The following is a 12068-nucleotide window of genomic DNA, read 5'->3' on the forward strand; positions in this document are numbered from 1 at the left end:
CACCTCACTGTCTCACTACCGTCACCTCACTGTTTCTCTACTGTCACCTCACTGTCTGTCCACTGTCAGCTCACTGTCCCTCCAAAATCACCTCAATCCCCCTCCACCATCACCCCACTGTCACCTCACTGTCTCTCCACTGTCACATCACTGTCTCTCCACTGTCACATCACTGTCTCTCCACCATCACCTCACAGTCTAGTCACTGTCTCTCCACTGTCACCTCACTGTCTCTCCACCATCACCCCACTGTCTGTCCACCATCACCTCACTGTCTCTCCACTGTCACCTCACTATCTCTCCACCATCACCTCACAGTCTACACACTGTCTCTCCACTGTCACCTCACTATCTCTCCACTGTCACCTCACTGTCTCTGCGCTGTCACCTCACTGTCTCTGCGCTGTCACCTCACTGTCTCTCCGCTGTAACCTCACTGTCTCTCCACCATCACCTCAATTCCTCTCCACTGTCACCTCACTGTCTCTCCACTGTCACCTCACTTTCTCAACATCATCACCTCACTGTCTCTCCACTGTCAAATCACTGTCTCTCCACTGTCACCTCACAGTCTCTCCACCATCACCTCACTGTCTCCACTGTCACCTCACTGTCTCTCCACTGTCACCTCACTGTGGCTCCACCATCACCTCATTGTCTCTCCACTGTCACCTCACTGTCTCTCCACCATCACCTCACTGTCTCTCCACTGTCACCTCACCGTCTCTCCATTGTCAGCTCACTGTCTCTCCACTGGAACCTCACTGTCTCTCCACCATCACCTCACTGTCTCTCCACTGTCACCTCACTGTCTCTCCATTGTCAGCTCACTGTCTCTACACTGGAACCTCACTGTCTCTCCACTGCCGTCTCACTGTCTCTCCACTGCCGTCTCACTGTCTCTCCACTGTCACCTCACTGTCTCTCCACTGTCACCTCACTGTCTCTCCAGTGTCACCTCACTGTCTCTAAAATATCACCTTACTGTCTCTCCACTGTTACTTCACTGTCACTCCACTGTCACCTCTCTGCCTCTCCACTGTCACCTCACTGTCGATCCACCATCACCTCAGTGTCTCTCCACCATCACCTCACTGTCTCTCTAACGTTACCTCACTGTCTCACACTGTCACCTCTCTGTCTCTCCGCTGTCACCTCACCGCCTCTCCTCTGACACCTCACTGTCTCTCCGCTGTAAGTTCACTGTCTCTCCACCATCACCTCATTGTCTCTCCACTGTCACCTCACTGTCTCTAAAATATCACCTTACTGTCTCTCCACTGATACCTCACTGTCGCTTCACTGTCACCTCACTGTCTCTCCACCATCACCTCACTGTCTCTACACCATCACCTCACTGTCTCTCCACCATCGCCTCACTGTCTCTCCACTGTCACATCACTGTCTCTCCACTGTCACCACACCATCTCTCCACTGTCACCACACTATCTCTCCACTGTCACCTCAAAGTCTCTCCACTGCCACCTCACTGTATCTGCACTGTCACCGCACTGGCTCCCCACCATCACCTCACTGTCCCCCGACAGTAACACCTCACTGTGTCTCCACTGTCACCTCACTGTCTCTCCACCATCACCTCACTGTCACTCCGCTGTCACCTCTCTGTCTCTCCACTGCAACCTCACTGCCTCACCACTGGCACCTCACTGTCTCTCCACTGCCACCTCACTGTCGCTGCACCATCACCTCAGTGTCTCTCCACTGTCGCCTCACTGTCTCTCCACTGTCACCTCACTATCTCTCCACTGTCACCTCACTATCTCCCAACTGTCACCTCAATGTCTCTCCTCTGACACCTCACTGTCTCTCCTCTGACACCTAACTGTCTCTCCGCTGTCACCTCACTCTCTCTTCACTGTCACCTCACTCTCTCTTCACTGTCACCTCACTGTCTCTCCACTGTCACCTCACTGTCTCTCCACTGTCACCTCACTGTCTCTCCACCATCACCTCACTGTCCCTCCAAGTTACCTCACTGTCTCAGCACTGTCACCTTACTGTCTCTCCACTGGCACCTCACTGTCTCTCCATTGTCACCTCACTGTCTCTCCACCATCGCCTCACTGTCTCTCCAGTGTCACCCCACTGTCTCTCCACTGTCACCCCACTGTCTCTCCACTGTCACCTCACTGTCTCTCCACTGTCACCTCACTGTTTCTCCACTGTCACCTCACTGTCTCTCCACCATCACCCCACTGTCTCTCCACCATCACCTCACTGTCTCTCCACTGTCACCTCACGATCTCTCCACCATCACCTCACAGTCTAAACACTGTTTCTCCACTGTCACCTCACTATCTCTCCACTGTCACCTCACTGTCTCTGCGCTGTGACCTCACTGTCTCTGCGCTGTCACCTCACTGTCTCTCCGCTGTAACCTCACTGTCTCTCCACCATCACCTCAATTCCTCTCCACTGTCACCTCACTGTCTCTCCACTGTCACCTCACTTTCTCAACATCATCACCTCACTGTCTCTCCACTGTCACATCACTGTCTCTCCACTGTCACCTCACAGTCTCTCCACCATCACCTCACTGTCTCCACTGTCACCTCACTGTCTCTCCACTGTCACCTCACTGTGTCTCCACCATCACCTCATTGTCTCACCACTGTCACCTCACTGTCTCAAAAATATCACCTTACTGTCTCTCCACTGTTACTTCACTGTCACTCCACTGTCACCTCTCTGTCTCTCCACTGTCAGCTCACTGTCGATCCACCATCACCTCACTGTCTCTCCACCATCACCTCACTGTCTCTCCACCGTTACCTCACTGTCTCACACTGTCACCTCTCTGTCTCTCCGCTGTCACCTCACTGCCTCTCCACTGTCACCTCACTGCCTCTCCACTGCCACTTCACTGTCGGTGCACCATCACCTTACTGTCTCTCCATTGTCACCTCAAGGTCTCTCCTCAGACACCTCACTGTCTCTCCGTTGTAACCTCACTGTCTCTCCACCATCACCTCATTGTCTCTCCACTGTCACCTCACTGTCTCTAAAATATCACCTTGCTGTGTCTCCACTGTTACGTCACTGTCACTCCACTGTCACCTCTCTGTCTCTCCACTGTCACCTCACTGTCAATCCACCATCACCTCACTGTCTCTCCACCATCACCTCACTGTCTCTCCAACGTTACCTCACTGTCTCACACTGTCACCTCTCTGTCTCTCCGCTGTCACCTCACTGCCTCTCCACTGTCACCTCACTGCCTCTCCACTGCCACTTCACTGTCGGTGCACCATCACCTTACTGTCTCTCCATTGTCACCTCAAGGTCTCTCCTCTGACACCTCACTGTCTCTCCGCTGTCACCTCACTGTCTCTCCACAGTCACCTCACTGTCTCTAAAATATCACCTTACTGTCTCTCCACTGTTACCTCACTGTCACCTCACTGTCTCTCCACCATCACCTCACTGTCTCTCCACTGTCACCTCACTGTCTCTCCATTGTCAGCTCACTGTCTCTCCAGTGGAACCTCACTGTCTCTCCACTGGAACCTCACTGTCTCTCCACTGCCGTCTCACTGTCTCTCCACTGCCGTCTCACTGTCTCTCCACTGTCACCTCACTGTCTCTCCACTGTCACCTCACTGTCTCTCCAGTGTCACCTCACTGTCTCTAAAATATCACCTTACTGTCTCTCCACTGTTACTTCACTGTCACTCCACTGTCACCTCTCTGTCTCTCCACTGTCACCTCACTGTCGATCCACCATCACCTCAGTGTCTCTCCACCATCACCTCACTGTCTCTCTCCCGTTACCTCACTGTCTCACACTGTCACCTCTCTGTCTCTCCACTGTCACCTCACCGCCTCTCCACTGGCACCTCACTGCCTCTCCACTGCCACTTCACTGTCAGTGCACCATCACCTTACTGTCTCTCCATTGTCACCTCAAGGTCTCTCCTCTGACACCTCACTGTCTCTCCGCTGTAACCTCACTGTCTCTCCACCATCACCTCATTGTCTCTCCACTGTCACCGCACTGTCTCTAAAATATCACCTTACTGTCTCTCCACTGTTACCTCACTGTCGCTTCACTGTCACCTCACTGTCTCTCCACCATCACCTCACTGTCTCTCCAACGTTACCTCACTGTCTCACACTGTCACCTCTCTGTCTCTCTGCTGTCACCTCACCGCCTCTCCACTGTCACCTCACTGCCTCTCTACAGCCACTTCACTGTCGGTGCACCATCACCTCACTGTCTCTCCATTGTCACCTCAAGGTCTCTCCTCTGACACCTCACTGTCTCACCACTGTAACCTCACTGTCTCTCCACCATCACCTCATTGTCTCTCCACTGTCACCTCACTGTCTCTAAAATATCACCTTACTGTCTCTCCACTGTTACCTCACTGTCACTCCACTGTCACCTCAATGTCTCTCCACCATCACCTCAGTGTCTCTCCACTGTCACCTCACTGTCTGTCGATTGTCATCTCACTGTCTCTCCACTGGTACCTCACTGTCTCTCCACTGCCGTCTCACTGTCTCTCCACTGTCACCTCACTGTCTCTCCACTGTCACCTCACTGTCTCTCCACTGTCACCTCACTGTCTCTGCGCTGTCACCTCACTGTCTCTGCGCTGTCACCTCACTGTCTCTCCGCTGTAACCTCACTGTCTCTCCACCATCACCTCAATTCCTCTCCACTGTCACCTCACTGTCTCTCCACTGTCACCTCACTTTCTCAACATCATCACCTCACTGTCTCTCCACTGTCACATCACTGTCTCTCCACTGCCACCTCACAGTCTCTCCACCATCACCTCAATTCCTCTCCACTGTTACCTCACTGTCACTCCACTGTCACCTCAATGTCTCTCCACCATCACCTCAGTGTCTCTCCACTGTCACCTCACTGTCTGTCGATTGTCATCTCACTGTCTCTCCACTGGTACCTCACTGTCTCTCCACTGCCGTCTCACTGTCTCTCCACTGTCACCTCACTGTCTCTCCACTGTCACCTCACTGTCTCTTCACCGTTACCTCACTGTCTGTCCAATATCACCTCACTGTCTCTCCACTGTCACCTCACTGTCTCTCCACTGTCACCTCACTGTCTCTCCACCATCACCCCACTGTCTCTCCACCATCACCTCACTGTCTCTCCACTGTCACCTCACGATCTCTCCACCATCACCTCACAGTCTACACACTGTCTCTCCACTGTCACCTCACTATCTCTCCACTGTCACCTCACTGTCTCTGCGCTGTCACCTCACTGTCTCTGCGCTGTCACCTCACTGTCTCTCCGCTGTAACCTCACTGTCTCTCCACCATCACCTCAATTCCTCTCCACTGTCACCTCACTGTCTCTCCACTGTCACCTCACTTTCTCAACATCATCACCTCACTGTCTCTCCACTGTCACATCACGGTCTCTCCACTGTCACCTCACAGTCTCTCCACCATCACCTCACTGTCTCCACTGTCACCTCACTGTCTCTCCACTGTCACCTCACTGTGTCTCCACCATCACCTCATTGTCTCTCCACTGGAACCTCACTGTCTCTCCACTGCCGTCTCACTGTCTCTCCACTGCCGTCTCACTGTCTCTCCACTGTCACCTCACTGTCTCTCCACTGTCACCTCACTGTCTCTCCAGTGTCACCTCACTGTCTCTAAAATATCACCTTACTGTCTCTCCACTGTTACTTCACTGTCACTCCACTGTCACCTCTCTGTCTCTCCACTGTCACCTCACTGTCGATCCACCATCACCTCAGTGTCTCTCCACCATCACCTCACTGTCTCTCTCCCGTTACCTCACTGTCTCACACTGTCACCTCTCTGTCTCTCCACTGTCACCTCACCGCCTCTCCACTGGCACCTCACTGCCTCTCCACTGCCACTTCACTGTCAGTGCACCATCACCTTACTGTCTCTCCATTGTCACCTCAAGGTCTCTCCTCTGACACCTCACTGTCTCTCCGCTGTAACCTCACTGTCTCTCCACCATCACCTCATTGTCTCTCCACTGTCACCGCACTGTCTCTAAAATATCACCTTACTGTCTCTCCACTGTTACCTCACTGTCGCTTCACTGTCACCTCACTGTCTCTCCACCATCACCTCACTGTCTCCCCAACGTTACCTCACTGTCTCACACTGTCACCTCTCTGTCTCTCTGCTGTCACCTCACCGCCTCTCCACTGTCACCTCACTGCCTCTCTACTGCCACTTCACTGTCGGTGCACCATCACCTCACTGTCTCTCCACTGTTACCTCACTGTCACTCCACTGTCACCTCAATGTCACTCCACCATCACCTCAGTGTCTCTCCACTGTCACCTCACTGTCTGTCGATTGTCATCTCACTGTCTCTCCACTGGTACCTCACTGTCTCTCCACTGCCGTCTCACTGTCTCTCCACTGTCACCTCACTGTCTCTCCACTGTCACCTCACTGTCTCTCCACTGTCACCTCACTGTCTCTGCGCTGTCACCTCACTGTCTCTGCGCTGTCACCTCACTGTCTCTCCGCTGTAACCTCACTGTCTCTCCACCATCACCTCAATTCCTCTCCACTGTCACCTCACTGTCTCTCCACTGTCACCTCACTTTCTCAACATCATCACCTCACTGTCTCTCCACTGTCACATCACTGTCTCTCCACTGTCACCTCACAGTCTCTCCACCATCACCTCAATTCCTCTCCACTGTTACCTCACTGTCACTCCACTGTCACCTCAATGTCTCTCCACCATCACCTCAGTGTCTCTCAACTGTCACCTCACTGTCTGTCGATTGTCATCTCACTGTCTCTCCACTGGTACCTCACTGTCTCTCCACTGCCGTCTCACTGTCTCTCCACTGTCACCTCACTGTCTCTCCACTGTCACCTCACTGTCTCTTCACCGTTACCTCACTGTCTGTCCAATATCACCTCACTGTCTCTCCACTGTCACCTCACTGTCTCTCCAGTGTCACCTCACTGTCTCTCCACCATCAGCTCACTGTCTCTCCACCATCACCTCACTGTCTCTCCACTGCCGTCTCACTGTCTCTCCACTGTCACCTCACTGTCTCTCCACTGTCACATCACTGTCGCTCCACTGTCACCTCACTGTCTCTTCACCGTTACCTCACTGTCTCTCCACCATCACCTCACTGTCTCTCCAGTGTGACCTCACTGTCTCTCCACTGTCACCTCACTGTCTCTCCACTGTCACCTCTCTGTCTCTCCACCGTTACCTCACTGTCTCACCACTGTCACCTCTCTGTCTCTCCACTGTCACCAGACTGTCTCTCCACTGCCACTTCACTGTGGCTGCAACATCACCTCACTGTCACTCCATTGTCACTTCAAACTTGCTCCTCTGACACCTCACTGTCTCTCCGCTGTAACCTCACTGTCTCTCTACCATCAGTTCAATTCCTCACCACTGTCACCTCACTGTCTCTCCACTGTCACCTCACCTTCTCAACATCATCACCTCAGTGTCTCTCCACCATCACCTCCCTGTCTCTCCACTGTCACCGCACTGTCTCTCCACTGTCACCTCACTGTCTTTCCACTGTCACCACACTGTCTCTCCGCTATCACGGCACTGTCTCTCCACTGCCAACTCACTGTCTCTCCAACCTTACCTCACCGTCTCACCACTGTCAACTCTCTGTCTCTCCACTGTCACCTCAATGTCTCTCCCCTGTCGCCTTGCTGTCTCTCCACCATGACCTCACTGTCTCTCCACTGTCACCTCACTGTCTCTCCACCATCACCTCACTGTCTTTCCACTGTCACCACACTGTCTCTCCGCTATCACGGCACTGTCTCTCCACTGCCAACTCACTGTCTCTCCAACCTTACCTCACCGTCTCACCACTGTCACCTCTCTGTCTCTCCACTGTCACCTCAATGTCTCTCCCCTGTCACCTCACTGTCTCTCCACCATGACCTCACTGTGTCTCCACTGTCACCTCACTGTCTCTCCGCTGTAACCTCACTGTCTCTCCACCAACACCTCAATTCCTCTCCACTGTCACCTCACTGTCTCTCCACTGTCAGCTCACTTTCTCAACATCATCACCTCACTGTCTCTCCACTGTCACATCACTGTCTCTCCACTGTCACCTCACAGTCTCTCCACCATCACCTCATTGTCTCCACTGTCACCTCACTGTCTCTCCACTGTCACCTCACTGTGTCTCCACCATCACCTCATTGTCTCTCCACTGTCACCTCACTGTCTCAAAAATATCACCTTACTGTCTCTCCACTGTTACTTCACTGTCACTCCACTGTCACCTCTCTGTCTCTCCAGTGTCACCTCACTGTCTCTCCACCATCACCTCACTGTCTCTCCACCATCACCTCACTGTCTCTCCACTGCCGTCTCACTGTCTCTCCACTGTCACCTCTCTGTCACTCCACTGTCACCTCACTGTCTCTTCACCGTTACCTCACTGTCTCTCCACCATCACCTCACTGTCTCTCCACTGTCACCTCTCTGTCTCTCCACCGTTACCTCACTGTCTCACCACTGTCACCTCTCTGTCTCTCCACTGTCACCAGACTGTCTCTCCACTGCCACTTCACTGTCGCTGCAACATCACCTCACTGTCACTCCATTGTCACCTCAAAGTCTCTCCGCTGTAACCTCACTGTCTCTCTACCATCAGCTCAATTCCTCACCACTGTCACCTCACTGTCTCTCCACTGTCACCTCACCTTCTCAACATCATCACCTCACTGTCTCTCCATTGCCACCTCACTGTCTCTCAACCGTCACCTCACGGTCTCTCCACCATCACCTCACTGTTCCTCCACCATTACCTCACTGTCTCTCCACTGGTACCTCACTGTCTCTCCACCATGACCTCACTGTCTCTCCACTGTCACCTCACTGTCTTTCCACTGTCACCACACTGTCTCTCCGCTATCACAGCACTGTCTCTCCACTGCCAACTCACTGTCTCTCCAACCTTACCTCACCGTCTCACCATTGTCACCTCTCTGTCTCTCCACTGTCACCTCAATGTCTCTCCCCTGTCACCTCACTGTCTCTCCACCATGACCTCACTGTGTCTCCACTGTCACCTCACTGTCTCTCCGCTGTAACCTCACTGTCTCTCCACCATCACCTCAATTCCTCTCCACTGTCACCTCACTGTCTCTCCACTGTCAGCTCACTTTCTCAACATCATCACCTCACTGTCTCTCCACTGTCACATCACTGTCTCTCCACTGTCACCTCACAGTCTCTCCACCATCACCTCATTGTCTCCACTGTCACCTCACTGTCTCTCCACTGTCACCTCACTGTCTCTCCACCATCACCTCATTGTCTCTCCACTGTCACCTCACTGTCTCTAAAATATCACCTTACTGTCTCTCCACTGTTACCTCACTGTCACTCCACTGTCACCTCAATGTCTCTCAACCATCACCTCAGTGTCTCTCCACTGTCACCTCACTGTCTCTCGATTGTCATCTCACTGTCTCTCCACTGGTACCTCACTGTCTCTCCACTGCCGTCTCACTGTCTCTCCACTGTCACCTCACTGTCTCTCCACTGTCACCTCACTGTCTCTTCACTGTTACCTCACTGTCTGTCCAATATCACCTCACTGTCTCTCCACTGTCACCTCACTGTCTCTCCAGTGTCACCTCACTGTCTCCCCACCATCACCTCACTGTCTCTCCACCATCACCTCACTGTCTCTCCACTGCCGTCTCACTGTCTCTCCACTGTCACCTCACTGTCGCTCCACTGTCACCTCACTGTCTCTTCACCGTTGCCTCACTGTCTCTCCACCATCACCTCACTGTCTCTCCAGTGTGACCTCACTGTCTCTCCACTGTCACCTCGCTGTCTCTCCACTGTCACCTCTCTGTCTCTCCACCGTTACCTCACTGTCTCATCACTGTCACCTCTCTGTCTCTCCACTGTCACCAGACTGTCTCTCCACTGCCACTTCACTGTGGCTGCAACATCACCTCACTGTCACTCCATTGTCACCTCAAAGTCGCTCCTCTGACACCTCACTGTCTCTCCGCTGTAACCTCACCTTCTCAACATCATCACCTCACTGTCTCTCCACTGCCACCTCACTGTCTCTCAACCGTCACCTCACGGTCTCTCCACCATCAGTTCAATTCCTCACCACTGTCACCTCACAGTCTCTCCACTGTCACCTCACCTTCTCAACATCATCACCTCACTGTCTCTCCACTGCCACCTCACTGTCTCTCAACCGTCACCTCACGGTCTCTCCACCATCACCTCACTGTCTCTGCACGGTCAGCTCACTGTCTCTCCACTGTCAGCTCACTGTCTTTCCACCATCACCTCACTGTCTCTCCAATTTCACCTCACTGTCTCTCCACTGTCACCTCACAGTCTCTTCACTGTCACTTCACGGTCTCTCCACAGGCACCTCACTGTCTCTCCAATGTCATCTCACTGTCTCTCCACTGTCACCTCACTGTCTCTGCACCATCACCTCACTGTCTCTCCACCGTCACCTCACTGTCTCTCCACTGTCACCTCACCGTCTCTCCACCATCACCTCACTGTCTCTCCACTGTCACCTCACTGTCTCTCCACTGTCACCTCTCTGTCTCTCCACCATTACCTCACTGTCTCACCACTGTCACTTCTCTGTCTCTCCACTGTCACCAGACTGTCTCTCCACTGCCACTTCACTGTGGCTGCAACATCACCTCACTGTCACTCCATTGTCACCTCAAAGTCGCTCCTCTGACACCTCACTGTCTCTCCGCTGTAACCTCACTGTCTCTCTACCATCAGTTCAATTCCTCACCACTGTCACCTCACTGTCTCTCCACTGTCACCTCACCTTCTCAACATCATCACCTCACTGTCTCTCCACTGCCACCTCACTGTCTCTCAACCGTCACCTCACGGTCTCTCCACCATCACCTCACTGTCTCTCCACGGTCAGCTCACTGTCTCTCCACTGTCAGCTCACTGTCTTTCCACCATCACCTCACTGTCTCTCCACTGTCACCTCACTGTCTCTGCACTGTCACCTCACAGTCTCTTCACTGTCACTTCACTGTCTCTCCACAGACACCTCACTGTCTCTCCAATGTCATCTCACTGTCTCTCCACTGTCACCTCACTGTCTCTGCACCATCACCTCACTGTCTCTCCACCGTCACCTCACTGTCTCTCCACTGTCACCTCACCGTCTCTCCACCATCACCTCACTGTCTCTCCACTATCACCTCAGTGTCTCTCTACCATCACCTCACTGTCTCTCCACTGTCGCCTCACTGTCTCACCACTGTCACCTCTCTGTCTCTCCACTGTCACCTCACTGTCTCTCCACAATCACATCACTGTCTCTCCACCATCACCTTACTGTCTCTCCACCATCACCTCACTGTCTCACCACTGTCAGCTCACTGTATCTCTGCCATCACCTCACTGTCCCTCCACTGTCTCTCCACCATCACCTCACTGTCTCTCCACTGTCACCTCACTGCATCTCCACCATCACCTCACTGTCTCTCCATTGTCACCTCACTGTTTCTCCACTGTCACCTCACTGTCTCTCCACTGTCACCTCACTATCTCTCCACTGTCACCTCACTATCTCTCCACTGTCACCTCACTGTCTCTCCATTGTCAGGTCATGTCTCTCCAACGTCACCTCACTATCTCTCCACTGTCACCTCACTGTCTCTCCTCTGACACCTCACTGTCTCTCCGCTGTTACCTCACTCTCTCTTCACTGTCAGCTCACTGTCTCTCCACCATCACCTCACTGTCTCACCACCGTCACCCCACTGTCTCTCCACTGTCACCTCACTGTCTCTCCACTGTCACCTCACTGTCTCTCCACTGTCACCTCACTGTCTCTCCACTGTCACCTCACTGTCTCTCCACTGTCACCTCACTGTCTCGCAACTGTCAGCTCACTGTCTCTCCACCATCACCTCACTGTCTCTCCACTGTCACCTCACTGTCTCTCCATTGTCACCTCAAGGTCTCTCCTCTGACACCTCACTGTCTCTCCGCTGTAAACTCACTGTCTCTCCACCATCACCTCACTGTCTCTCCA

Source organism: Mustelus asterias, chromosome 3 (assembly GCF_964213995.1).
Source record: "Mustelus asterias chromosome 3, sMusAst1.hap1.1, whole genome shotgun sequence".
NCBI lineage: Eukaryota > Metazoa > Chordata > Chondrichthyes > Carcharhiniformes > Triakidae > Mustelus > Mustelus asterias.